This window comes from Elephas maximus, chromosome 25 (genome assembly GCF_024166365.1).
Source record: "Elephas maximus indicus isolate mEleMax1 chromosome 25, mEleMax1 primary haplotype, whole genome shotgun sequence".
Lineage (NCBI taxonomy): Eukaryota > Metazoa > Chordata > Mammalia > Proboscidea > Elephantidae > Elephas > Elephas maximus.
In genome coordinates this window covers 24,841,779-24,867,976 of record NC_064843.1, presented here as the reverse complement: position 1 = coordinate 24,867,976, position 26,198 = coordinate 24,841,779, and the positions used below count along the sequence as shown (strand labels likewise).

At 41.0% G+C, this 26,198-nt stretch overlaps 1 protein-coding gene across 6 annotated transcripts in view; it reads left to right on the top strand.

The window, feature by feature from the left end:
• Positions 1–7,258: 7,258 nt before the first annotated feature.
• The window catches only part of PKIG (cAMP-dependent protein kinase inhibitor gamma), a 113,371-nt gene continuing 94,431 nt past the window's right edge, over positions 7,259–26,198 (top strand). Inside the window, exon 1 of one of the 6 annotated variants that reach the window (XM_049869867.1) lies at positions 7,259–7,546. The gene's annotated coding sequence lies outside the window, so the exon portion shown is untranslated. Of the gene's footprint in view, positions 7,547–11,236; positions 16,091–26,198 lie in introns of those variants that run through there. The other 5 variants (XM_049869866.1, XM_049869863.1, XM_049869860.1 and 2 more) reach the window with 5 other exon arrangements.

Genomic DNA, 26,198 nt, shown 5'->3' with positions numbered 1-26,198 from the left:
GCGAGGCTAATTCAGCTGGGCCTGAGGGGAAAGGTGGGAATAAACCAGTTTGGGGATGAAGGAACCGAAGCCTTCACGTACCTCATTAGTATTCATTAGGTAGCTATTACGTGTCAAAATCTGAGGGATACAGAAGTGCACGAGAGATCTGCTATCTACGTAGGGTTTATGATCTAGTCAAAGGGAGACTAGCGATTTGTGTAAATATACCGTAACATGTGTGATGAATACTATGAAGTAGTATGAGGAAGAATTCTTTCAATAACTGATAATTTAATGCCTACTAATTAAGTGGAGGAAACCCTGGCGGCGTAGTGGTTAAGTGCTACAGCTGCTAACCAAAAGGTCAGCAGTTCGAATCCGCCAGGTGCTCCTTGGAAACCCTGTGGGGCAGTCCTACTCTGTCCTGTACGGGGACAGTATGAGTCAGAATGACTCCACGGCAATGGGTCTTTTTTTTTTTTTTTTTTTTAATTTAAGGGGAGGAAACCCTGGCGGCATAGTGGTTAACCGCTACGGCTACTAATCAAAAAGGTCGGCCTTTTGAATCCACCAGGCTTTCCTTGGAAACCCTGTGGGGCAGTCCTACTCTGTCCTGTGGGGTCACTATGAGTCAGAAGTGACTCGACGGCAACGGGTGTGGATTTTTGGTTTTTATTTAAGGGGAAAGTAGTTGGGAAGTGGTGCTGGAAAGTCTTTCTGAGGAATTTATATTTAATCCGAGACTGAGAATTGAAGGATGAGTCGGGGTTAGCCAAGGCAAGATGGGCATCGTTTCCTAAAATGTGGATGTGTACGCTTGGGGTAAAAGGAGCCCTGGTGGAGAAACGGTTAAATGCTGCTAACCAAAAGTTTGGAGGTCTGAACCCATGCACCCACTCCTAGGAGACAGACCTGGTGAAATTGTGCACTGGAGATTAGTAAATAAACACAAGTAAACCCGTGAGTACCTTGCTTATTGCGTAATCCTTCCCTGGTACATGAACAGAATGTTAAGTAACATTGAAAGGCAGAGTGAGAAAGCCCAGTTTCAAACCAAAGAGAGAGTTTCAGTTTAAGGCTAGTATGTATTGCACATTTTTCTAACATGTGTTTATCTTCCTTTTTAAGAGTGAAGCCTTCATTTTCCAAGCCTGTTAAACAGACAGCCACACCTGGAGTTTAATAACGTTGCTTTGTTTTGAAATTTTGGGAGTTTTTGGTTTTCGTTTTTTTTTTTTTTTTTGCACAAATTCTTCCATTTCTATCATGCAATGCTGCTTTTTCTCCTAATCAGTGATGTAAATTTGTCTTATAAATTTATGAAAAAATTGAGATTAAATTTGAAGAAAAAACTGAAAAATTATTTACTTAAATACATAATAGTACAGGTGGTATGCAGATATGGCAATAATGATAACAATATTATACAAATGACTAACGTAAAGAAACACATTACCTGGAGATATAAAGACCTGGAGAGATTTGGAATCTTAGGATATTTAGTCTGGAAGAAGCCTTAGAAATATATTCCAAATCTCTTGTTTTACAGAAATTGAGAAAAAGCCCAAAGTAAAATGGTTTGCCCAAGGCCATATAAATAGTTGATGGCATAAAAAGGAGAATGATTCAAGCTTCCTAACTCCTACCTCAGCCCTTGCCTTCCCCCCTCCGCCCGCGGCCTCCACTCCACACACACCAATAAAACCATACCCATTGCCATCTCGTAACTACCCTATAGGACAGAGTAGAACTGCCCCATAGGACTTCCAAGGAGTGGCTGGTGGATTTGAACTGCTGACCTTTTGGTTAGCAGCAGAACTCTTAACCACAGCACCACCAGGGCCCCAACCTGCCCAAGTCAGGTTGCACTGGAACCACTCATCCTTCCAGATAGCCTGTAAAATCTTTCTTTCTTCCTGTCTGGGCATTGCTGAACTGGGCTGAAGGAACCTAGGGCTGTAATAAAATTCTACAATCAAATTCCACCAGGAACACATACGGAGTAAGAAAGAATTGGGTTTATTTAGCTTATTCAGCAAGAGAGAATACACACTGGAGAAACTGTGAGATATCTCAGTAAGAAGGAATTGGGAAGAGCTTGTTTTAGGATTTGGGTTTGTACTGGGTAATTCTAAGAGGGCTTAAGGAAGCAGGGAACAGTTTTGGCCTAGACGCTGTCAAGAAGCAGGGACAATTTGGTGACTAGGTAGCTTAATTTTTTATCCAGGAGGTGGGAGGATTAAAGCAAGGCTAGGGTTGTCATGCTATTCTAAGGTTTTCACTGGCTAATGCTTTTCAGATGTAGAGTGCCATGTCCTTCTTCCTAGTCTGTCTTAGTCTGGAAGCTCAGCTGAAACCTGTTCTCCATGGGTGGCCCTGGTGGTATCTGAATACCGGTGGCATAGCTTACAGCATCACAGCAACACGCAAGCCCCCACAGTATGACAAACTGACAGACACGTGGGGATCCACAATCAACAGCTATGGAAGCAGCAGTCAAGAAACCAAAAGACGCATTGCATTGGGTAAATCTGCTGCAAAGGACCTCTTTAAAGTGTTGAAGAGCAAAGATGCCACCTTGAAGACTAAGGTGCCCCTGACCCAAGCCATGGTATTTTCAATCACATCATATGCATGTGAAAGCTGGACAATGAATAAGGAAGACCGAAGAAGAATTGATACCTTTGAATCGTCGTATTGGCGAAGAATATTGAATATACTATGGACTGGCAAAAGAACGAACAAATCTGTCTTGGAAGAAGTGTGGACAGAATGCTCCTTAGAGGCAAGGATGGCGAGACTGCGTCTTACATAATTTGGACATGTTGTCAGGAGGGATCAGTCCCTGGAAAAGGACATCATGCTTGGCAGAGTACAGGGTCAGCGGAAAAGAGGAAGACCCTCAACGAGGTGGACTGACACAGTGGCTGCAACAATGAGCTCGAGCATAACAACGATTGTAAGGATGGCTCACGACCGGGCAGTGTTTCATTCTGTTGTGTATAGGGCCGCTATGAGTTGGAACCGACTCAACGGCACCTCACAACAACAACAGGGTTGTCATTGAAAAAGAAACAGGATTAGTTAGAAGTGGAGGTTATTGAGTCATTTTTGTGGCTCCAGAGAGGCCTTGTCTGTATCTTGTTCTAACTAGAATGGCCTTGCCTGATCTTTGTTTATATCCTGTGAGCACTGTTTAGGTTCAATTGGGAGCATTGGGCCTAGCTGCCAGCTGGACAGTTGTGCATTTTCTCACCTGTAAGAAGCATCAGTCCTTCCAGCGTGGGATCCTGCCCATCTTTTAGTGTTTCTAGCCCTAAGTAGTTAAGTGTGTCTCCTCTAGCTGGCAAAGGTGGGGAGGACAGATTTTTAAGATCGTCTATTGCAATTTCCTACCTATTGCAGGGGACCTTCAGTAACATCTCTTCTAGGACGGGGACTCACTGCCACCCAAGGCAGCTCCATGCCAGTTGTCACAACTAGGTTTTTGTTTTGTTTTTTCATATATTGTTTGAAAAGGTAACACATATACTTGGTTACCAAAAAAATTACTGCATAAATGAGCCTATGGTGAAAATGAAATGTTCTTTCCATCTTAACTACCTTCTCTCCTCCACCTCCCAGATCTTCTTCCAGAGTTTATCTGTGCATATGCTAGCATTATATGTATTATCTATCACTCCCTTATTACACATGGTCACATTCCAATCACATGGTGTTACACATATTTTTTTCACTTATTCATTCATTCGATAAATATTTACCAACTTCTTACTATGTGCCAGGCACTGTTCCCAGTGCTGAAAATACAGCAGGGAACAAAACAAAGTCCCTGCCCTTAAAAGAACTTATTATGCTCTAGTGAAAGAAGACAAGCAATAAATAAAACATATATAGCATAATATAATGTCAAATACTGACAAGAGCTGTGAAGAAAAACAAAGCAGGAGAGGGGTATGCAGAGTTCATGGGGGTCTGCTATTTTAAACAGAGTAGTTACAGCGGGTCTTTCCGAGGACATGACATTTGAGCAGAGACAGGAAGGAAATGAGGAAGCAAGGCATACACATACCTGGAGGAAAAGTGGTCCTGTTTTAAAAGAATCACTCTGGGTAAAGAATAGACTGAGGTAGGGGTAGGGAAGGGTTGAGGGTAAGAGTTGTTAAAAACAAAAATCGTATTAAGCCAATAATAGAAATTGATTGACATTCATTTAATATACAATTTGCAAATCGGGGCAACATTTCAACTCTGTTGCTGTTGTTAGGTGACATTGGTTCCAACTCATAGTGACCCTATGTACAACAGAACAAAGCACTGCCCAGTCCTGCACCATCCTCACAATCATTATGCTTGAGCTCATTGTTGCCACCACTGTGTCAATCCGTCTCCTTGAGGGTCTTCCTCTTTTTCGATGACCCTGTACTTTACTAAGCATGATGTCCTTCTCCACAGACTGATTTCTCCTGATGACACGTCCAAAGTGTGTGAGATATTGTCTCGCCATCCTTGCATCTAAGGAGTATTCTGGTTGTACTTCTTCCAAGACAGATTGGTTCGTTCTTTTGGCAGTCCATGGTATATTCAATATTCTTCACCAAAACAATTCAATGGCATCGATTCTTCTTCGGTCTTCCTTATTCATCATCCAGCTTTTGCATGCATATGTGGCAACTGAAAACACCATGACTTAGGTCATGGACACCTTAGTCTTCAGGGTGACATCTTTGCTTTTCAACACTTTAAAGAGGTTTTTCCCAGCAGATTGCCCAATGCAGTATTGCTGCTTCCATGGATGTTGATTGTGGATCCAAGTAAAATTAATTCCTTGACAACTTCAATCTTTTCTCTGTTTATCATGATGTTGCTTATTGGTCCAGTCATGAGGATTTTTGTTTTCTTTAGGTTGAGGTATAATCCATACTGAAGGGTATGGTCTTTGATCTTTATCAGTAAATGCTTCAAGTCCTCTTAACTTTCAGCAAGCACGATTGTGTCATCTGCATAATGCAAGTTGTTAATGAATCTTCCTCCAATCCTAATGCCTCATTTTTCTTCATATAGTCCCGTTTCTCAGGTTATTTGCTCAGCATATAGATTTTATAGGTATGGTGAAAGGATACAACTCTGATACACACCTTCCTGACTTTAAACCATGCAGTATCCCCTTGTTCTTTTTGAACAACTGCTTCTTGATCTATGTACAGGTTCCTCATGAGCACAATGAAGTGTTCTACCTCGAGTTGCAATATCAAAGGATTCTACGGGGAAAATATTAAATGATGCAGGAAACATCAAAACAAGATGGAAGGAACACACAGAGTAACTATACCAAAAAGAATTGGTCGAAGTTCAACCATTTCAGGATATAGCATATGATCAGGAACTGATGGTATGGTATGGGAGGAAGAAGTTCAAGCTGCGCTGAAGGCATTGGCGAAAAACAAGCCTTCAGGAACTGATGGAATACCAATTGAGATGTTTCAACAAATGGATGAATTACTGGAAGTGCTCACTTGTCTATGCCAAGAAATTTGGATGACAGCTACCTGGCCAACTAATTGGAAGAGATCCATATTTATGCCTATTCCCAAGAAAGGTGATCCAACTGAATGTGGAAATTATTGAATGACAATAACATTAATATCATAAGCAAGTAAAATTTTGCTGAAGATCATTCAAAAGCAGCTGCAGCAGTATATCCAAAGGGAAGTACCAGAAATTCAAGCCAGATTCAGAAGAGGAAGTGGAACCAGGGATATCATTGCTGATGTCAGATGGATCCTGGCTGAAACCAGAGAATACTAGAAAGAGGTTTTCCTGTATTTTATTGACTATGCAAAGGTATTAGACTGTGCGGATAATAAAAAATTATGGATAACATTGCAAAGAATGGGAATTCCAGAACATTTTGACTAGGGAGTCAAAAATGTTCCAAAGAAGAAAGAACTTCCAGGTCTTCTTGTACCCCACCTTATTGACATTGCCATGGGAAAAGGGCTGGAATAGAACTGATAAAACAATTTGTAGTCAGAAAGGAATTCATACAGCATTGTCTTGAAGAACAATTAGAATAATTGGTGATTCACCCTAAAACATAGCTCTAGTTTGACCTTGGAGTTTGTTTTTGGAAACTGACTGCATATAGATAATTCTTCAAAAGAGCACAATGCCCAAAGCTAGACTATTATTTGACTCAAAGGTAACTTTTAGAAAACCAGTTATCTCAAGGCTCAAGGTCCAAAGATCATCTCAGGGCCATGGCTTGGGTGGGTCACCTCAACTTCACGAAAACTAGAACTCTGTATTCCACAATAATTAAAACTTTCTCAGAGTAAAGCAAAAGGGGGACTAGTTAGGAGGCTATTGCTGTACACATAGCTTGAATCTAAGTTGTATCTATGTCTATTTCTACCTTGGTCCCTCTCAATTCTTGCTATAGCAATCCATTTTATGAATATACCATAATTAATTTTACTCAGTCCTCAATTGATGAACATTTAGATCTGTCCCAACCTTTTAGCTTTTACAGACAATGGAGCAATGAATAAACATCCTTTGGGTTCATGTTCCAGTGTATCTATGATTATTCCAGAAGTGCAATTGCTAGTCATAAATAACTCCTTATCCCTTCAGGGTCTGCAGGATACACGGTTGCCCACCCACCACTTTTTCTGTCTCTCAGGTTTAGCACCGACAGTGCATGCCGCCACAAGGCAGGGGCCTTTATGACTGTTCGAAACCAAAAACACGGGGGCATGGCACAAGTTACTATTTCTACAGAGAATTGTATGAGGTGTGTACATCTTTGGTAGGAAAAACAGAAAACTTTCATGTGGGAACCCGTATGTCCCAACGGGCTCCGGTGGAATTCTCTGGTGACCTCTGAGGGTAGGCTTGTGAAAGGGGACAAGAAAAAAAAAAAAAAAATCCGTATTATCTACCAAAAATTCAGACACGCTCAATGATTCAGCATGCTTCCATTAATGAAAACACATGATATTAAACAGAAAATAACACAGTCTTTTTTTTTTGAAAGGATTAAATCGAAACTCAACTAATTCTCACTTTAGCCCAAAGAAACAAGTTTATTTACTCTTTGCTACACCACTCCTTCAGAAACCACCACCCGACCTCTCCTCTTTAAATATTCCCGGTCTCTTTAAACTACAGTCTGCGCCTTGTTCCCTCGGCAAACGGTCCCCATCTCGGGTTTCAGGAAGATAAACTGAGGCACAGGCCGCATCAGAGGCACGAATCCTCCTCCTGACCTCGCTCTCCCCTCGCATTCCTTTCCTCTTCCTTCCTCTCCCCGGGGCCAAACCCCACAGAGACTGCTCCGGACCGGGACTCCCACCCTTTCTTCCTCTCCTGCGCCAGCAGTCTGGCTGCGGAAAGGACGCGAATCCCCCTGGTCCCATCCGAGCCGCCGTAGCGGGAGCGCGCCGGGAGTTCGGAGGCCCGGTCGCCAAGGCAACCAGCCCCGCTGCGGGCTGCGGGCTGCGGGCGCCGGGCAACCCTGGGGAGGCGCTGCGGGCCGGCGGCGGAGGCGGCGGGAACGCAGGTGAGCGGGACGGAGCGGGCAGCGCGGCCCGAACGCGTCTGCCCGGCGTCCACGCGTCGTAGCGGGTGGGGGCCCGGGCCGCGGGGGTCCCCGGGGAGGAGGCTGGGGCTAGAGACCTTTGTCCCCCCAGCCGCAGACAGGGCAGCGCCCCCGCGTGCCTGACGACCCCGACCTGCGCTGTTTGGGGGAAGTGTGCTTTGCGCTGTTTATTATATTTTGGGGTGGTAGCTTGGCCTGATCTGAAGGTTTCTTTATTAAGAAAGAAAGAAAGAAAAAGAAAAAGCCTTTCTTCTTGTTTGGAATCGGGGAATAAATAACACTGTGTGGAAAATGTACGTGTGCCACTCTTCTGAGGTCAGAGAGAATTAACTTCTTTAGCATCAGTTTTCTCACTTGCAGAATGGGGATAATGATAGCACCAGTTTTATAAGATTATTACGAAGTGAATTTGTGTTTATAATCCTTACAGGTAAGTTCTCAATGCTTGGGAGCTCTTGTTGATTACTATACTACTACAGGGAGGTTCAGCACTGAGCATTTATTGTGTGCCAGGGTCTCGGCTGATCGCCAGGGTTGAAAAATGAGACGTCTTGTCCTCAGGGAGCTCGGTTTTACGGAGGGGGCATAAACAGGAGTGCTTTGTGATGCAAGCTCTGATTTTGGATCTACAGGGGACTGTGAGTGCACAGAGGAGACAGCTAACCCACATTTCCGGAGGTGAGATTGGTGAGGATGGTCAAAGATAGATTCCCAAACAAGATGACCTCCGAAGCCGGACAAGAAGAGAAGTCTGCTTTTGTGTTAGCCAGAAGATGAGGCTGGTGAAGTGTACAGTGTTCTAGGCAGAAAGATCAGTGTGTACAAAGCCCTCGGGGGAGAGAGCACAGGCTTCTTGGGAATCTGCAAGGATTTCAGGCTGATTAGAAATGGATTCTGAAAGGTGATAGAGGTCTGGCTAGATGATCTTTGAGAGAGAAGCAGGTGCCTTTCCTGAAAGACTTCTCTTGTATCTCTTTATAAGTTTTGAGGAGTTTGGACTTTATCTCAGGGGTAGTGGGGAGCTGTCACAGGGCTCTAAGCAGGACCTGTGTCTGTTTGACCAGAGGTATGGTTTCAGAAAGATCTGGGCTTTCTCTCTTGAGCTCATCAGTCTTTTAATCTATTCTTCACATTGTAGCCATTCATTTATGGTAATCTAAAAAGTATTTTATGTACTATGTGCCAGGCACTGAGGGAAATAGGTTCCTTTCCTTACGAAGATCATAGACTAGTGAGGAAAATAGACACCAGACAAGTAATTGTAAGTGTGATGAGAGTTTTGGAAAGGGGAACATATTAAGGTGAATCCAGCCTATTTTGGAGGTTCAGGGTCTTCTTGATAAAATGTCCAGAAGGAGGAGTGGCTTAACTGCATGGAGAGAAGGGGGGATAGTAGTCCACACAGGTTCAAAGGTACAAGTATGGAGATGAAAGCAGACCAGTACAACTGGAACTTAAAGATCAATAATGAAAGAGACCGTCCAGAGAGATAGAGCCCAAATAATTCAGGGGCACTGCGTTGCATGCTTCTGGTGGAACCTTTCACTTAGGCAACACCAAGAAGAAATGCCCAGAGAAATAGGAGGAAAACCAGGAGAGTGTAGTAATGAAAGCCAAAGGAAGAGGTCAGCTTAGCTGGAAGCTGCTGAGATGTCAAATAAGATAAATTAAAAGCTAAAACGTATCCACTGAAAAAATAAATATAGAGGTCACTGGGGACCTCATTGAGCAGATTTGGTGAAATGGTGGGGGCGGAATCTATAATACAGGCAGCTTCAAAAGGTTCAATGTAATATATCAGTGGGATGAGGAGAGAGTGGGATGTGAGAAAATAAAGACAGTGTAGGCAGCTCAAAGAAGTTGGGCTGTGAAGGGAAAGAGAGAGAAGGCTGGAGAGCAATTAGGGAATAAGGTGAGGTATTTTTAAGGCATGAAAGAGACATGAGCAGGTTTAAATGCTGACGCAGAGAGTCAGGGGAGAGGCTGAGGAGATGGGGAGAATCAATATACAACTCTCATGAGAAGGTGGGAGTGGATGAGATTCATAGCACAGGTGAAGAACTTGGCATTTAATAGGAGTCTGATGGTTTCAGCATGTCTTGGAGATGCAGTTGTTGTTATTAGGTGCTGTTGAGTTGGTTTCAGCTCATAGTGACGCTGTGTACAACAGAACAAAACACTGCCCGGTCCTGCACCATCCTCACAATCATTGCTATGTTTGAGCCCTATTGCAGCCACTGTGTCAGTCTATCTCATTGAGGGTCTTCCTCTTTTTCACTGACCATCTACTTTATCAAGCATGATGTCCTCCAGGGACTGGTCCCTCCTGATAACATGACGAAAGAACCTAAGATGAAGTCTTGCCATCCTTGTTTCTGAGGAGCATTCTGGCTATACTTCTTCCAAGACAGATTTTTTGTTCTTCTGGCAGTCCATGGTATATTCAGTATTCTTTGCCAATACCATAATTCAAAGGCATCAATTCTTCTTCAGTCTTCCTTATTCATTGTCCACCTTTCACGTGCATATGAGGTGATTGGAAATATCATGGCTTGGATGAGGCGCACAGTAGTCCTCAAAGTGACATCTTAGCTTTCGAACACTTTAACGAGGTCTTTTGCAGCAAATTTGCCCCATGCCATACGTCATTTGATTTCTTGAGTGCTGCTTTCATGGGCATTGCTTGCAGATCCAATTGTGGAGAAGTAGGAGGCAAGGTAACTGCAGAAAAGGAGTGGCACCAGTGTATGGCAATGATAAAAAAAGGAATAAAAGTGTAAATGTGAAAAGAAAGTCACTTTTTCCATACCAGCAGGTAACATTTATTAAACTAATGTTGTGTTAGGCTCTTTTCATACACTGATTCTCAATTAAATCTTGATTATAACAACCCTGTGAGATGGGTTCTGTTATCATCCCCAGTTTATAAATGAGGAAATTGAGGTAAACTGCTTATCCAAGGTCACATAGAATTTGAATTCAGGTCTACCTGACCCCAGAGCTTTTACTCTTAACCATGACCTAGATGATACAATTGTATACCTCTAATGTGATTATCAGCTCAGAAAATTCAAGAAAATTAACTTAAAAATAATTAGATGTAATAAGAATTAAGTGGATAAGTAGCTACATGATAGATAAAAAGCAGTAGCTTTATGCAAGCAATAATAGTGAGAAAATGTAATTGTAGGAGAACGGACAATAGCAACGTGAAAAATGAATACTTAGGAATACACTTAAAAATAAATGTGCCCAGCCTAGCCACATAGAATAAGATCTGTGTGTGTGTGTGCGTTTGGGTGAGCAGGAGGTAGTTTTGTTAGGGTATTGGTACCAGAAAAAGAACAGGTGAAAAACAAATGTCTATCACAAGACATAATGAGAAAATATGCAAAGATGTTGACTATGATGTTTTTATAATATTGAAAAACTAAAAGTCATGAAGCTGCTTATATTATGGTACAGTCATGTGATGGATACTATCAATGATTAAAAAAAAAAATCAACCATTAAAAGAGGATGAAATTGGAGCTATAGATATTAGAAAGATGTTTACATCGTATGATTACATGTGCAAAGCAGGTTGCAGTACAGTATGTTCCTTTTTTTTTTTTTTAAAGAGTGTACGTATATTTTTATGTATTTAAAGAAAAAATGTCTGGTAAGATAAGTTCTTTACATTTGTGGTATGGGATCACAGGAAGATTTTCATCCTTTCCTTATTGCCTTTTACTTTATGATCATGAATTGCTTTTATAATCAGAAAAAGCAATAAAGATATATTCTGTTTGGGGAGATGAAGGGAGTAAAGGTTAAGGAAAAAAAAAAAAAGCCTGATCTAAGGCAGTGACAGTAGTGGAGAGGGCAGATTTGAGAGCCTTTAGATTTAGAGGGTCGACAGCACTGGGAGAAGAGAGAGATTTAGACAGCATTTAAAAACTAAGAGGTGAGGGAGTGAAGAGTGGGAGATGAAGCCTTCTTGGCCTGCAGTGGGCTTGAGTACTGGAGGGGCTTAGACAAGGGGAGGAGGGAGGAAATAAGGCTGGAGCCTTTTTCAGGAGTTTGGACTTCCCCATGAAGGCAGAGGGAAGCCATTGAAAGGAGGGGAAATGACTTAATTGGATTTGCATTATAGAAAGATCACCCTGGCTCCCGCCAGGCCGTTTAGTAAACTGAAGTTAAAAACCAGTTAGAAGGTGCCAAATTTCCCTTTGTGTTGGTTAGACTTGAACCTCTGTGGAAGCTATGTGTTAATTTCCTTTTGTTTGAGAGGAAGCATTAGTGCTGAAAGATATCTATCTACTTTGTGAAAGCACCTGGAATATATTAAACAGTCTTATTTAGATTACATTGATTTAGAATTGTGCTCAATTTTATCTCAATGACACAGTCTCCTGTAAGTTTACTTTCTACCTTTTCTATAAATATGAATAATTGGGAAAGTATCAAGAAGTATAAACAACTAAAGTTAGAGAACTTGAGTTGATCGCAGATACCCTTGACACTCTATCTTCGGGAGAAAAGGGCCAGTATAAACTATGCGATGTCATATTAAGGAATTATTACAGAACAAGTTCTTAGTGTCTAGATGGATTCAGCTCGTCATCCATCTCTACTCCCACAATTCCAGGGCATCGTGGAGAGGGAACGAGCTGCTGTCCTAACGTTCGTGAAGAGCTTTGCAGTTTACAAGAGCTGGACTTTCAAAAGATGCAGATCTATGGTCTCGTTTCCTTCTTCCCAACAACTCTCGCCTAGGGATTATCATTCCATTTTCAGATGAGAAAAACGAAGGTCAGAGGATTCAAAAGACTGCTCCCAGCTCCCACAACTAATAAGCCCTGAAATTTTGAATCCAGGTTTTCTTTTTATATTATAGCCTTTTATTAGGGAAAGTTTTAAATATATACAAAAGTAGAAAAGGTAGTGTTGGCGAAATAAAATTAAAAATAAAATCCACTCTCAAAGGTAGAAGAAAAAGAAAAGTTTATTATTGAATAAGCATTAAACCAGAATATGATCCATCACAGGCAGTCTGCTAAAACAGATTGCAAAGACAGAAAGAAGTCTGATCCTTTATGTAGTCAACTTGTTTCATACATGTTCTCAAGATAAACAGTCCTCAAATAAAAGGACTTAACAGCGCCACTTCTCACATAATTCATACTAAATTTATCTAGTAATCACAGTAGCCATTTCTGTTTACTAACTGCCTTTATCCAAAGGAAAAACAAACTTTTCATATCTCTATGACAGGAGATAGTTTTGCAGCTTGGAGCAAGGCATCACCCAAAGTTAGGTCCCTGTCCTCCTACAGAAACAAGGAAACAGGGGCACTGTCTTCCCTGATGTTAAATTTCAAAGAGAAATGAAGAAACATCCCTGGCTAGTAAAACTGACAAGAAGATTATTTAGCCTTTTAAAAGGATTTCTATATATTTCAAAAGAGGTAGAGACAGAATTTACAAGTTTTCTAAAGTAAATTGCTCTAAAAAAAAGGGCAGAGAGGAGTCTCTTTCCCTTTTTACACCAGGGAAAATTTATTTTTTTCTCTTTTTGATTTGTACTTACCATTATAATAGTACGGAAACCCTGGTGGCGTAGTTGTTAAGAGTTTGGCTGCAAACCAAAAGGTCAGCAGTTCGAATCCACCAGACGCTCCTTGGAAACGCTATGGCGCAGTTCTGCGGTGTCCTATAGAGTCGCTAGGAGTCGGAATTGGCTCGACAGCAATGGATTTGGTTTTCTTTGAGTTTTATAATAGTATAATAACAGCTATGTACCCATGTCCCAGCTCCAGCAGTTATCAACATATGGTCCATCTTATTTCATCTATAGCCCTACTCCCTCCCTGCCTTGGATTATTTTAAAGCAAATCCTAAACATTATATCATTTCATCCGTAAATACTTCAATATGCATACCTAGGAGATAAGAACCTTTTCTCCCCTTTTTTCTGTATAACCTCAATACCATTATCACACCTAAGAAAGTGAACAGTAGTAGTAGTTATTCAGTGAGCCCTGGTGGTGCAGTGGTTAAGCACTCGGCTGATAACTGAAAGGTTGACAGTTCCAACCCACCAGCCGCTCCCCAGGAGAAAGATTTGGCAGTCTGCTTCTGTAAAGATTTATAGCCTTGGAAATCCTATGGGGTAGTTCTACTCTGTCCTGTAGAGTGGCTATGAATCAGAATCGGCTCAAGGGCAAACAACAACAGTAGTAATTCCTAAATGTTACGTACTCTCCATTTGGTGTTCCGATTTCCTTGTCGTGTCATAGATGTCTTTTTTCAGTTGGTTTGAATTGGGATCCAACAAGGTCTACATGTTGTATCTGGTTTATAGTCTCTTAAGTCTTTTAATCTATAGCAATTTCTCTTGTTGTTGTTGTTGTTGTTTTTTCTTGCCACTCACTTGTTGAAGAGATCGGATAATTTGTCTTGTACAGTCCCACATTCTGGATTTGGCTGCCAGCATCCATTTAATGTGTTCCTCTATTGACTTTATTTTTTGGCCATTATATTTTATAGGCAATGCTGTGCACTTTCTATTGTATCATATCAGGAGGCAGTAAGGTCTAGTTATCTCTGTGAAATAATAAGATTGATCCTTGGAGTCAGGTATTGCTAGCCTGATCCATCCATTATAAGTTTCCCACCAGTCTTTCACAGAGTGCTTTTAGCAGCTATTAATTATCGAAAACAACTCAGTGGCACCTAACAATGATGACAACAATCATGGCCTAGAATTTGTTATTTCATTCGGGGTTGCAGTATGAATCCAGGGTTTCTGATGCGAGGTCTGTTTATTCCTACTGCCTCCGGATTATAGGGATGTCTTTGCACACTGTCCTGTACTCTGGTATAGTGCTAGTAGGTGGAGAAAAATCCCTCAATTAGTAGCTCAGCCTCATATATTGAAAAGAAGCCAGAACCTGTGTGCTCTGTCCAACACAGGCCACTCACAACATTGCTGTCCTGGGTGGGCCTTATGTATTTGCAAACCACAGTGGAAGGGCTGCCTATGTCAGTGTTTTTCAGACTGCAGGTTGTTACACATTAGTAGGTTGAGAAATCATGTGGGCGAGAGAGGTTCCAGCATTTTTTTTAAGTTAAAAAATAGAGTAGAAAGAAGGGGAAAAATACTAGTGTGCATATCATGCAGTAAGGATCAGTTCTGTTTGTAAAACTTTTGTTTCAGCTCTGTTGGGGTATGACTGAGCCAGGATGTAAATGTATTTCTTATTGGTGTCGTGGTGAAAAGAGTTTGAGAGATCATGTTCAAATATTCAGATGACCACCATGCAGTACAGCAAGTTTCTCAGCCAAAGATTGAAGTATGTTCCATGTCAGTACCTATAATATAGTACAGTACATTAACCTATTTGGAATTCCCTGTACAGGCTTTTTTGAGTGACTGCCAGGTAACTAGAAAATTTCGTTATTCCCAGTACCCTCCTCCTCGAGTGTCAGAGTTGAGTTGAATGCGTGAAGGAATGTGAGCACTTCTCTGTGTCAGGGATTTTCACATACACTGTGGCATAGTGGTTAAAAGCCACAGCTGCTAACTGAAAGGTCAGCAGTTCAAATCCACCAGGTGCTCCTTGGAAACTCTATGGGACACTTCTGCTCTGCCCTATAGGGTTGCTATGAGTCAGAATCGACTTGATGGGAATGAGTTTGGGTTACCCTTGAGGTAGAGAGAATGATTCCAACCAGCACTGGCATTGCTAGAAGGCGTGCTGAGGCCATCAGTATGAGTTGGTGGAGAGGGTGAGAAGTCAGGGCTGAGAAGGAATGTGTGGGTGGAGAACCAGGTTTAGCCTTTTAGCTGACTTCTGTGGTTTTTTGCGGGGGAGGGGGGAGCCAGAACTTTGATGCACACGATGGTAACAAAAGTAGCCCTAATACAGTTCCTGTTGTAGTCGCAATTGGTTTAGGCTGTGGAGCAAGTAGGAATATTTAGTGACACCAGGGAGGAAAAAGGGACTAGGAAATGCAGGCTTTAGGCTACAGTATGCAATTAACATTTTACAGCTGTGGAAACTGAGGTTCAGAGAGTGTAAGTTGCTCAGAATTACATAGCCAGAAAATGGGGGAGGCAAATTTCAAGGCTTTAGGGTATCCTGGGAATATTCTGAATAGCTGTTTGAGTAAATCCTTAATAACAGTGCCTACTGCATCGGTTGTAAGGACTGAATATGTAGTTAAAGCACTACACGCAGTGCCTGGCAGATGAGAAGAACTCAGTAAGTATTAGCTTTGATTATTCTTTCTGGCTATAGTTTTACAGTGTTGAATAGTTAAACCTCCTGTGTCCTCCTGCGACCCCAAACCCTGCTCAGTTTCGTTTTTCAGCTGCTGCCCTGGCTGCTACGTAGACTGGTAGCACACCCTTCTTGGAAAAAATGATAAGCAGTCTCCTTTGGTTTAAGGCAGAGATAACAGCCACAAAGTGTCGGAGAAGAAAGCGATTAGCACCTAGTTGAGGGGGCTCTGGTAAAAGGTAGGTTTTTTGTTTTTTTTAAGGGGGCAGGTGGGGTGGGGAAAGGATATATAGGCAGATGATAGATACTCTGTGACAAAGAAACTGCCAGACGTCTTGCACAGAAAGCCTTCTTAATTCTGTGAATGAAGGTAACTGAAATTTCATTGAAATTGTATTTGCCGGGAGGTTAATAAGACGCATAACCTTTCTGTGGCCTGAGGGTCAGCGTCCTCTGTCAGCCAGTCCTCTGGAAGTGGTAAAACTCTTAGGAAGGCAGAGCCGTGTAGTGCGAAACCAAGGACTTGTGTTTCAGGCAGATCAGGGTGACTTTGGGCAAGGTGTCTGAGCCTGGTTCTGTAAAGTTGTAAAATGTCTCATGGTCATTTGAGAGTTAACCATTATAAACCTTGGCCCCTAAACCGGACTTAATGTGAGTTCTTTTCCTTTCTCCCGTTTCCTACTCCATAAGCTTACCTACTCCGTACTCTGCTCACCACCAAAAGGAAACGCTTAAAAAAAAAAAAAAAAAAAAAAAGCTGGTGGTCTAATCCTAATTGTCAATGTCAGTTAAACTACTTATGTGCATAAGGTTTCACTTTCAGTGGTTCTTGACGATCTCTGCATGTTATATGTGGTACCTGTTAAAAGTGGCAGCCATACTTTCCAAACCACAAAAATGGGTTGTGTGGTCTGATGAGTATAGTACACTTAGAGGGTCAGGGGAATGGAGTGTTTTACAGTAGTGGAGCCTCGGGGAAATCACAGATGTGCCTGCGAGTGTCCGTAATGAAGCAGTGTAAAGTCATGGCTAGGAAGGAGGCTCTGGAGTCCTTTGGACATGAGTTGACATCTTGACTCAGGCCCGTTCTTCTTCCATGCAGGAGTTACCTACCCTCGTTCTAAAGCTCCAGCGTCACCTCATCTGTAAAAGGGCCATAACAAGGGCACTTGGCTTCCTGTGCGGATTGCGTGAGATGAGGAGGTCCCGGAGCAGGGCTCGGGGTTGTGATTATCAGGAGACCATTGAAACGGAGTGACTTTTTTCTTTTTTGCAAAAGTTGATACAAAAAGTTCTTGTAAAATAACTCATTATTTGGAATCTTTGTGTATCGTAACTTCTTTACAATAACTTTAAAGTATTTCTGGAAAAGGCACAGAAATATTTTGAAGATCCCATGCCCAACATTGCATGCCCACTGAGAAAACCTGACTTACTTGCTTTTCTCACAACATTTGAGTAACTCTTAACACCCATTCCATTGCCTCTAAGATGGTCTCTTCTGCAGTGTGGTTATTTTTTGGCTCATAGAATTTGTACTTCAGAGATAGGACAGGCTTCAAGGTTAGCTTAATCCACTGCCTCAGGCATTTTTCCCTAAGATTCTCTTGGTTAGACCCTCCCCAGTGTATTGGCTTCATCCTCAGCAAATTAACTTCAGCAGTTCTGCGCTCCAGGTCCATGTATGACACTCACCAAAGAAATAGAAAGATTATCTCTTCCTCTGTTCTCCTAAGAGTGAGAACTTTTCTTACAAGCCCCCAGAAAACTAAGCCTAGACTCTCATTGACCTGTTTTAGGCCATGTGTCCATTTCTGAAACAATTCCTGTCGTCCAAGCGATGCCCTGCCCTGATTGGCTTAGGACTGGCCCTTTTGAATAACTCATTTACAAGGGGAACGAAATTATCTTTAGACCAATCAGAAACAATTGTATTTCTGTTAGGAAAGGTATTTTTCTGTGCATGAAGGGAATGGACGCTGAGTAGGGTTTGTCTGCTAGGAATTGTGTTGGCTGCTAACAGTGCTTTAAGTAAGATAGAGGTTATTTTTTCTCTCAAAAAATATTAAGTCCAAAGTAGGCAGTGCAATGCTGGAATGGCATCTCCACAATGTCATTAGGAGTGAAGATCTCTGTCTCTGCTTCACCATCCTAGCCACTTGGTTGCGCTCTCGTGGTCACCTGTGGTCGCAAGTGGAGTTCTGGCTCTGTAGTCAAACAGTCCTTGTGGCAGGAAGAAATAAGAAGGGAGAGGGCCAAGGACACCCTTTTCAGAGCTTTATCTTAAGCCTCAGCCAACAAGTCCTGTCTGTGTGGAGGCTGATAAATGTAGTTTCTTAGCTTGGACCCATTGCTGTTCCCAACAGTATAGGCATTCTCTTGCTAAGGAAGAAATGGAAAATGGACATAGGCCAGTCAGCATGCAGTCCATGTCACAGCAGGCAGCCAGCAATGCCCACTGCACTCTCCCTTTAGAGGTAACAATAGTTTTGATATGTTTGTTTTCTTTGTATTCATCATTTTTTTAACCAAAAAAAAGGGGGACTTCATACTTTATGTAATGTTTTTATAATTTATGTTTTCCATTTAGCTGCATAATTAGTGTCTTCCCATGTCAACTAATATACAGTAGAAGCTTCTTAACCAATCTCTACTTAGCAGATGCTAGATTAATGGATTCTCCATTCTTAGTATAAAACTGAGGGTTTGACTCCCATGGCCCTTCAAGCATTCTTAGCTAGGAGATTGCTCTCTACTGCACTGTCCATATGTGGCTGTTTAAATAAAATAAAAAAAATTCAGTTCTCAGCTGGTAGATTGCTCCCTACTGTGCTAACCACATGTGGACTAGTGGCTGCTGTATTGGACAGCACAGATATAGTAGACATTTCCATCATTGCGGAAAATTCTACTGGACAGTGCTATTCTAGAGCACCTACATGCTACAACTTTCACCTGTTCGGTTTTAGGGCGTTTTAATGTTGTGATTAAAGTTACGAACTTGGAACCTGGTTTGAAGACTGCCTGGCTTTGAATTCTCCGCCATTTACTAGTTGTGTGCCCGTAACCGTACTGTGTCTCAGTTTCCTTACGTGTAAAATAATGGTCACAGTGGTACTGGGATTATGAGGATTAAAGGACTTAAATATGTGTGCCCGTAACCGTACTGTGTCTCAGTTTCCTTACGTGTAAAATAATGGTCACAGTGGTACTGGGATTATGAGGATTAAAGGACTTAAATATGTAGAGTGCTTAGAACAGTGCCTGGCACGTAGTAAACACTTGGGTTTCTTCTGAAGCCTGTTTATATCAGTTGTACTTGTTACAGTAATTATAAAATTAATTAAATATTACGTACCAAGTGAAAGAAAAGAGGTTGCTTTCATAGAAAATAAGTTGAATGTTTTAGAAAGACCCGACAAAGGTAAATGGCTAAAACAAATTTTTTTAGTTTAAAAAAAAAAAAGATTCCTGTCAAATTTAGGAGTGAAAGAATCCTTTGAAAGATTGAGGAAAAAATTTCATCAAAATGTTGGACTCTTCCTTTAGAATACTTCACAAGTATCTTTAAGTTTTTTCTCTACTTTAAAGAAGTAAAAACTGGAAATCATAGCCGTGCATCATGCGTGTGATTCATGCAGGAATTTTAACTGCTAGAACTTATTCTCAGAGAAAGAATCCCTGACGGCCCAGTGGTTAAGTGCTTGGCTGCCAACCAAAAGGTTGGCAGTTCAATCCCATCAGCCAGTCCTTGGTACAAAAGACCAGGCAATCTGCTCCTGTAAAGATTCCAACAAAACCAAACCAAACCCGTTGCCATCAAGTTGATTCTAACTCATAGCAACCCCATGTTGTTGTTGTCAGGTGCCGTTGAGTCGGTTCCGACTCATAGCGACCCAGTGCACAACAGAACGAAACACTGCCCAGTCCTGTGCCATCCTTACAGTCGTTGTTATGCTTGAGTCCATTGTTGCAGCCACTGTGTCAATCCACCTTGTTGAGGGTCTTCCTCTTTTCCGCTGACCCTGTACTCTGCCAGCATGATGTCCTTCTCCAGGGACTGATCCCTCCTGATAACATGTCCAAAGTATGTAAGACGCAGTCTCGCCATCCTTGCTTCCAAGGGGCATTCTGGTTGTACTTCTTCCAAGACAGATTTATTCGTTCTTCTGACAGTCCATGGTAAATTCGATATTCTTCGCCAACACCACAATTCAAAGGTGTCAACTCTTCTTCGGTCTTCCTTATTCATTGTCCAGCTTTCACATGCATATGATGTGATTGAAAATACCATGGCTTGGGTCAGGCGCACCTTAGTCTTCAGGTAGATCTGCCCCATATAGTTCCCAAGGAGCACCTGGTGGATTCAAACTGCCGACCTTTTTTTTGGTTAGCAGCCATAGCTCTTAACCACTATACCACTAGGTTTTCCCCTGTCAAGATTACAGCCTAGGAAACCGTATGGGACAGTTCTACTCTGTGACTTTGGGTTGCTATGAGTCGTGATCGACTTGACAGCACACAACAACAACAGCAACGATTCTCAAAGACCTTGGTTCCTCATCAAGGGTTTGGAACGAACATCCATTTGGAACGCTTCATCTCTTTAACTGTCTTTTTTCCTTTTTAATGAATTGTACAATTAATGGTCCTGATCCCATCAGGGAGAAAGAGCTTCTGCTTTATTTCGTTATTATTTGTTTTGTATGGGTTACTGTGTAGCAGTTGAAATGAGTAATATCACCAAACCCTACTGATGGACGTTTACCTTCTTTCTCAGTTTTAAGTATTATAAACAGTGCTGTGGTGAGCGTTTTTACAGCTAAATCTTCTCTAATTGGGATGTTTTGATCCAAGGACTTCAGTGGAATTCTGTCCCTGCCACTGAGAGGCGTGGATTTTAGTCTGGGAGACATTATAATACCAGAAAAGAGGGCATGTGGGCATTCCATCCCTATTTTGCTTTTGGATTTAGCTCTGTTTTTGTCTCATGGGCCACTCACTGATTTTAAATAATGTTTAGCATGTTAATGTTTAATATAGCTAAAAGTTTGAACAGCGAGGTCAGTGTGATAGAATTTGTCCTGATGTCTTTACCCAACTCACATAGCACTTTGTTTGGACTTTTGTTTTGATAGCATTTCTCATAAATTGTCCTGCTCTATTAATTACTTTTGGAAACCCTGGTGGCGTAGTGGTTAAGAGCTATGGCTGCTAACCAAAAGAGGTTGGCAGTTTGAATCCACCAGGTGGTCCTTCGAAACCCTATGGGGCAGTTCTACTCTGTCCTGCAGGGTTGCTATGAGTCAGAATTGACTGGATGGCAGTGGGTTTTTGGTTTTATAATTTTGCATTTGTTTTTTCTCTGCTACTAACCTCTCAGCTGTTGAGGACAGGAGCCCTTCACTGGACCTTTACATACCCTAACATGTAATGGGTGTGTAGTTTATGTTTGTGGCTTGAACAAATGAATCAGTGCCACTTCATCCTATCGTTACATAGCCATGTTCATTAACACTTCCTTCAAATCCACTGTTAGTGTCGGCAAGTCTAGCAGTCTCTTCATTAGGTCAAGCGACCCTAAGATTCCATGTTAGAGGAAAAAAAAAAAAGCTAAATGTTTATAAGGTGTGTTGTAGGGTAAAAACGTCACAAAGTTTAGTAAAGCAAAAACAAAGTTTTATTCGGCGTACTTTCAGAGAGCCAAAAGCAGGAAATTGGACAAGCGTGCTACCAGAGGCACGCCTGCCGGAATCCAAGGCATTTCCAGAATAGACAAAAGTGGGAAAACGAACAAGCATGCTGCTAGAGCCGTGTCTGTCTCAGTCTGAGGAACAAGCAACATATGAGTTATCAGTATGTATTAACATTACAAATGGACAAAACCATTGAAAGCTTCACCTTTTCACAGATTGGCTAGAAACTGTGATCCTGCATTTTAAATTGTCTTTCTTAACAATCTTTGGTACAGGTTTCAGTAACAGTCAGGAGAGTCTTCATTGGTCCAGCAAATTTTCCATTCACTAAATGCTAATAGAAAAAGATAAGAATGGAAATTCTCTTGTGTTCTGTGTGATTTCTTTATGTGGAAGTTCCCCTAGAAGATATTTTCTAAGATTGTCCTAGCTCTTGTCTTTAAATTTCAGGGCCCAGCTGATCTGTCCTTGTGAGTCCAGCTCCAACTGGGTCACATTCTCAATGCTCAAGGACAGGGAAGAATGACTCCAATATTATTTTAAATCGGATTTCAAACGTAAGCAAAGGTAGAAAGACTGTTCTAAAGAAACCCCCATTACCCAATCATCCGGCTTCAACATTTATGAACATTTTAGAACAAATTTTGATTTGGGTTGAGGGTAGAGAGAATCTGAGGACTTTGGGGTACCCAGTTTGTGGGGAGACAAATGTTAGACTATTCCCTCTACCTTTGTTTGTGTTTGAAACCTTACAAACATTTAACTTTTTTTCCTCTAACATGGAATTTAACCTAGTGAAGAGGCTACTAGACTAGCCTCCGCTAACGGTGGATTCGAAGGAAGTGTTCCTGAAGATGGTTATATAATAATAGAGAGGAGGCTAGTGGCCCAGACACAGATTTGCCTGTCTACCTCATAGGGTTGTTGACATACGAACAGTGCAAAGAGCAGAGCCCAATACGTGGTGGATGCAACTTAAATGCCACAGGTGCTGCTGCCACCATTGTTTTCACCACTGCATAGCTGGAGGGAGCTGAGTGTGGTGACTCCGCTCTTACTAACTTGGAGACCTTGGACACCAACCTTTCTGAGCCGTAGTTTCTTTATCTGAAAAATGGGAAGAATAATAACATTCTCCTCCCCACCTCAAGTTGGAAGTTTATTTCTCTCTCATATAAACCAAATCCAAAGGGGAGTAGTTCATAAAAATAGTATCTTATATACCACACAAGGCAATAAAATGATGCATGTAAATGTCTTCTGGATGAATTAACATTAATCACGATTTTCTGGTCTGAAGGAACCATACTTCTGGAATTTTCTGGGAGACCAGGCGATTCGATGTGTGAACTCTTGTTCTGAGATTTCATGATATTTGTCCCCAGATGCATTTGTCAGCCTAGCACAGAAACATTGTAGTAGCACGATAAGCTTTTTTTTCCATTTGCAAGTTGTTTCTAAAGCATGAAAACAGTTTCACTTTATATAACTTGTCCATATATGCACTGGGAATGAAATACTTATCAACTAAGCGGATAAAAAGATAAAAATAGCTTTCCTAAGGAGCCATTGGGTGAGGATTAAAAAAAAAAAGATTTTTTTTTTTAAATCTTTTTTTTTTTTTTTTTTTTTGAGGATTAGTGTAGGAAAAATTTTGTAGCGGAATCTGTTTCACCGTCTTTGACATCTATACAGCATCTTCTTTTGTCTAGATTTTTAAAACACTCTGCTCAGCTCCTAATTAAAGATAGTTTGTATCCACAGATTGCTTAGCCAGTTTCCCAAAACCAGAATTTCTCTAGAAAATCAGTTTTCTTTTCTTTTAAATGAAGACGAATTTTTCAACACTTTGCCTTTTTCTCAGTACTGCAGAGAATCCTGAATATGCAGAACATTCCTCCAAACCACACACGCATATCTGTCTGAGATAAGAGTTAGTAGATAACTGTGGGAAGAGAAGTCGCAGAACATTATTATGGTTCCAATAAATGTCTGCAGGGTTTGTTTGGACGGGACAATCAGCTGTCACGTCCCCTGAGTATGGGAGTTATGTAAACCCAGGTCAAAAAGTTAATGCCCAAACTTAAATTCTCAGGATGTTTTATTTTCTTTTAAACTACGACTTGCCAGTTAGGCTTGACTTTTTTTAAAGTTTATTTTTTGTTGTTTAGATAGTAAAATTTTTTCCTTCTTACCATTTGTGGCTTATGGCATCTTAAACTTTTATAAACTTCTTCATTCAAGCAAACTAAACCCTCTCTCCATATCCCCAAATAATAAAAACAAATAGCAAGTCCAGCTTCATTTCAAAAATGACAGCATCCGGATGCCACTGCTCGGTCCTGATGACATATGAATTCTTAGTTTTATTTTCCATAGATTGTTCTATTTAAATGTTTTATTATACAGCCTCCTTTCTCAATCCTTTTTTCTGGGATTTCAAAATATATTTTGATATTTCTTTTCAAAGAATCCAACACAGACCATCTCTAGTAGTCATCCAGCTGGTGCTGCATTAGAAGATGTGCTACTTCTAATTTAAATCTAATTTAAACTTCTAAATAGACAAGGTTGACAGGAAAAACTTTGGATTTTTATACTTATGGAAACCCTTTACTTCTCCCTGATACATGTTTATGTCTCCTTGAGTGAGAAGGAAGTCAGAGAGTGGTCTGAACGTACTCCTTGATCTTCCTTGTTAATCACTGAAAAATGAAATTTGGAACTCGTTTTCACTTCTGAAGGAATTTGAGGTGTACCCTAGAGTTTTTTTTTTTTTTTATGTACTGAAACTTTGGGGTTAATTTTATTCATTTAAACACATTGAGCACCTACTATGTGCTTAGCATTATGTTGGGTGTTGTACATATATTAGCTTATTTAATTCTCACGAAATCACTGTTCGGTGGATATGATTTAAATAAGTAGTTGCTTAAGCCAAAAATCTGGACTTCATCCTCGGTCTCGCTCACCCTCTGCTCCCGCCCCTAGGTCACTCCCCCTCCGCTCCCACCCCTGGTCGCTCACCCTCCGCTCCCACCTCTGGTCCATTTGGTTAATTGCTGAAGCAGCAAAACACCTCCCTCAACATTCTCTAGAACAGACCACATAGTACATCATAGAGCAAGCCTTAGCAGAATCCAAAACACTGAAATATTACAAACCATCTTCTCTGACCATAAGGCCATCAAAGGGGAAATCAATAACAGGAAAAGCAGGGAAATCAAACACTTGGAAACTGAACAATACCCTGCTCAAAAAAGACTGGATTATAGAAGACATTAAGGATGGAATAAAGAAATTCAGAGAATCCAATGAGAATGAAAACACTTTGTATCAGAACCTTTGGGACACAGCAAAAGCAGTGCTCAGAGGTCGATTGATATCAATAAATGCACACATCCAAAAAGAAGAAAGGGCCAAAATCAAAGAATTACCCCTACAACTTGAACAAATAGAAAGACAGCAACAAAAGAAACCCACAGGCACCAGAAGAAAACAAATAATAAAAAAAGAGCTGAACTAAATGAAATAGAAAACAGGAAAACAATTGAAAGAATTAACAAGACCAAAAGCTGTTTTTTTGAAAAAAATCAACAAAATTGATAAACCACTGGCCAAACTGTCAAAAGGAAAACAGGAGAGGAAGCAAATAACCTGAATAAGAAATGAGATGGGCGATATTACAACAGACCCAACTGAAATTAAAAGGATCATATCAGATTACTATGAAAAATTGTACTCTAACAAATTTGAAAACCTAGAAGAAATGGATGAATTTCTAGAAACACACTACCTACCTAAGCTAACACACACAAAAAAAACACAAACAGAGGTTTAAATAGACCCATGACAAAAGAAGAGATTGAAAAGGTAATCAAAAAACTCCCAAGAAAAAAAGCCCTGGTCTGGAAGGCTTCACTGCAGAGTTCTACCAAACTTTCCGAGAGGAGTTAACGCCACTACTACTAAAGGTATTTCAGACCATAGAAAAGGATGGAATACTACCAAACTCATTCTGCAAAGCTACCATATCCCTGATACCAAAACCAGGTAAAGACACCATAAGAAAAGAAAATTATAGACCTGTATCCCTCATGAATGTAGATGTAAAAATCCTCAACAAAATTCTAGCCGGTAGAATTCAACAACATATAAAAAAAATAATTCACCATGAACAAGTGGGATTCATACCAGGTATGCAGGGATGGTTCAACATTAGAAAAACAATTAATATAATCCATCACATAAATAAAAGACAAGAATCACATGATTTTGTCAATTGATGCAGAAAAGGCATTTGACAAAGTTCAACACTCATTCATGATAAAAACTCTCAGCAAAATAGGAATAGAAGGAAAATTCCTCAACATAATAAAGGGCATTTATACAAAGCCAACAGCCAACATCACCCTAAATGGAGAGAGTCTGAAAGCATTCCCCTTGAGTTCGGGAACCAGACAAGGATGCCCTTTATCACCACTCTTATTCAACATTGTGCTGGAAGTCCTAGCCAGAGCAATTAGGCTAGATAAAGAAATAAAGGGCACCCAGATTGGCAAGGAAGAAGTAAAAGTATCTCTATTTGCAGATGACATGGTCTTATACACAGAAAACCCTAAGGAATCCTCTAGAAAACTACTGAAACTAA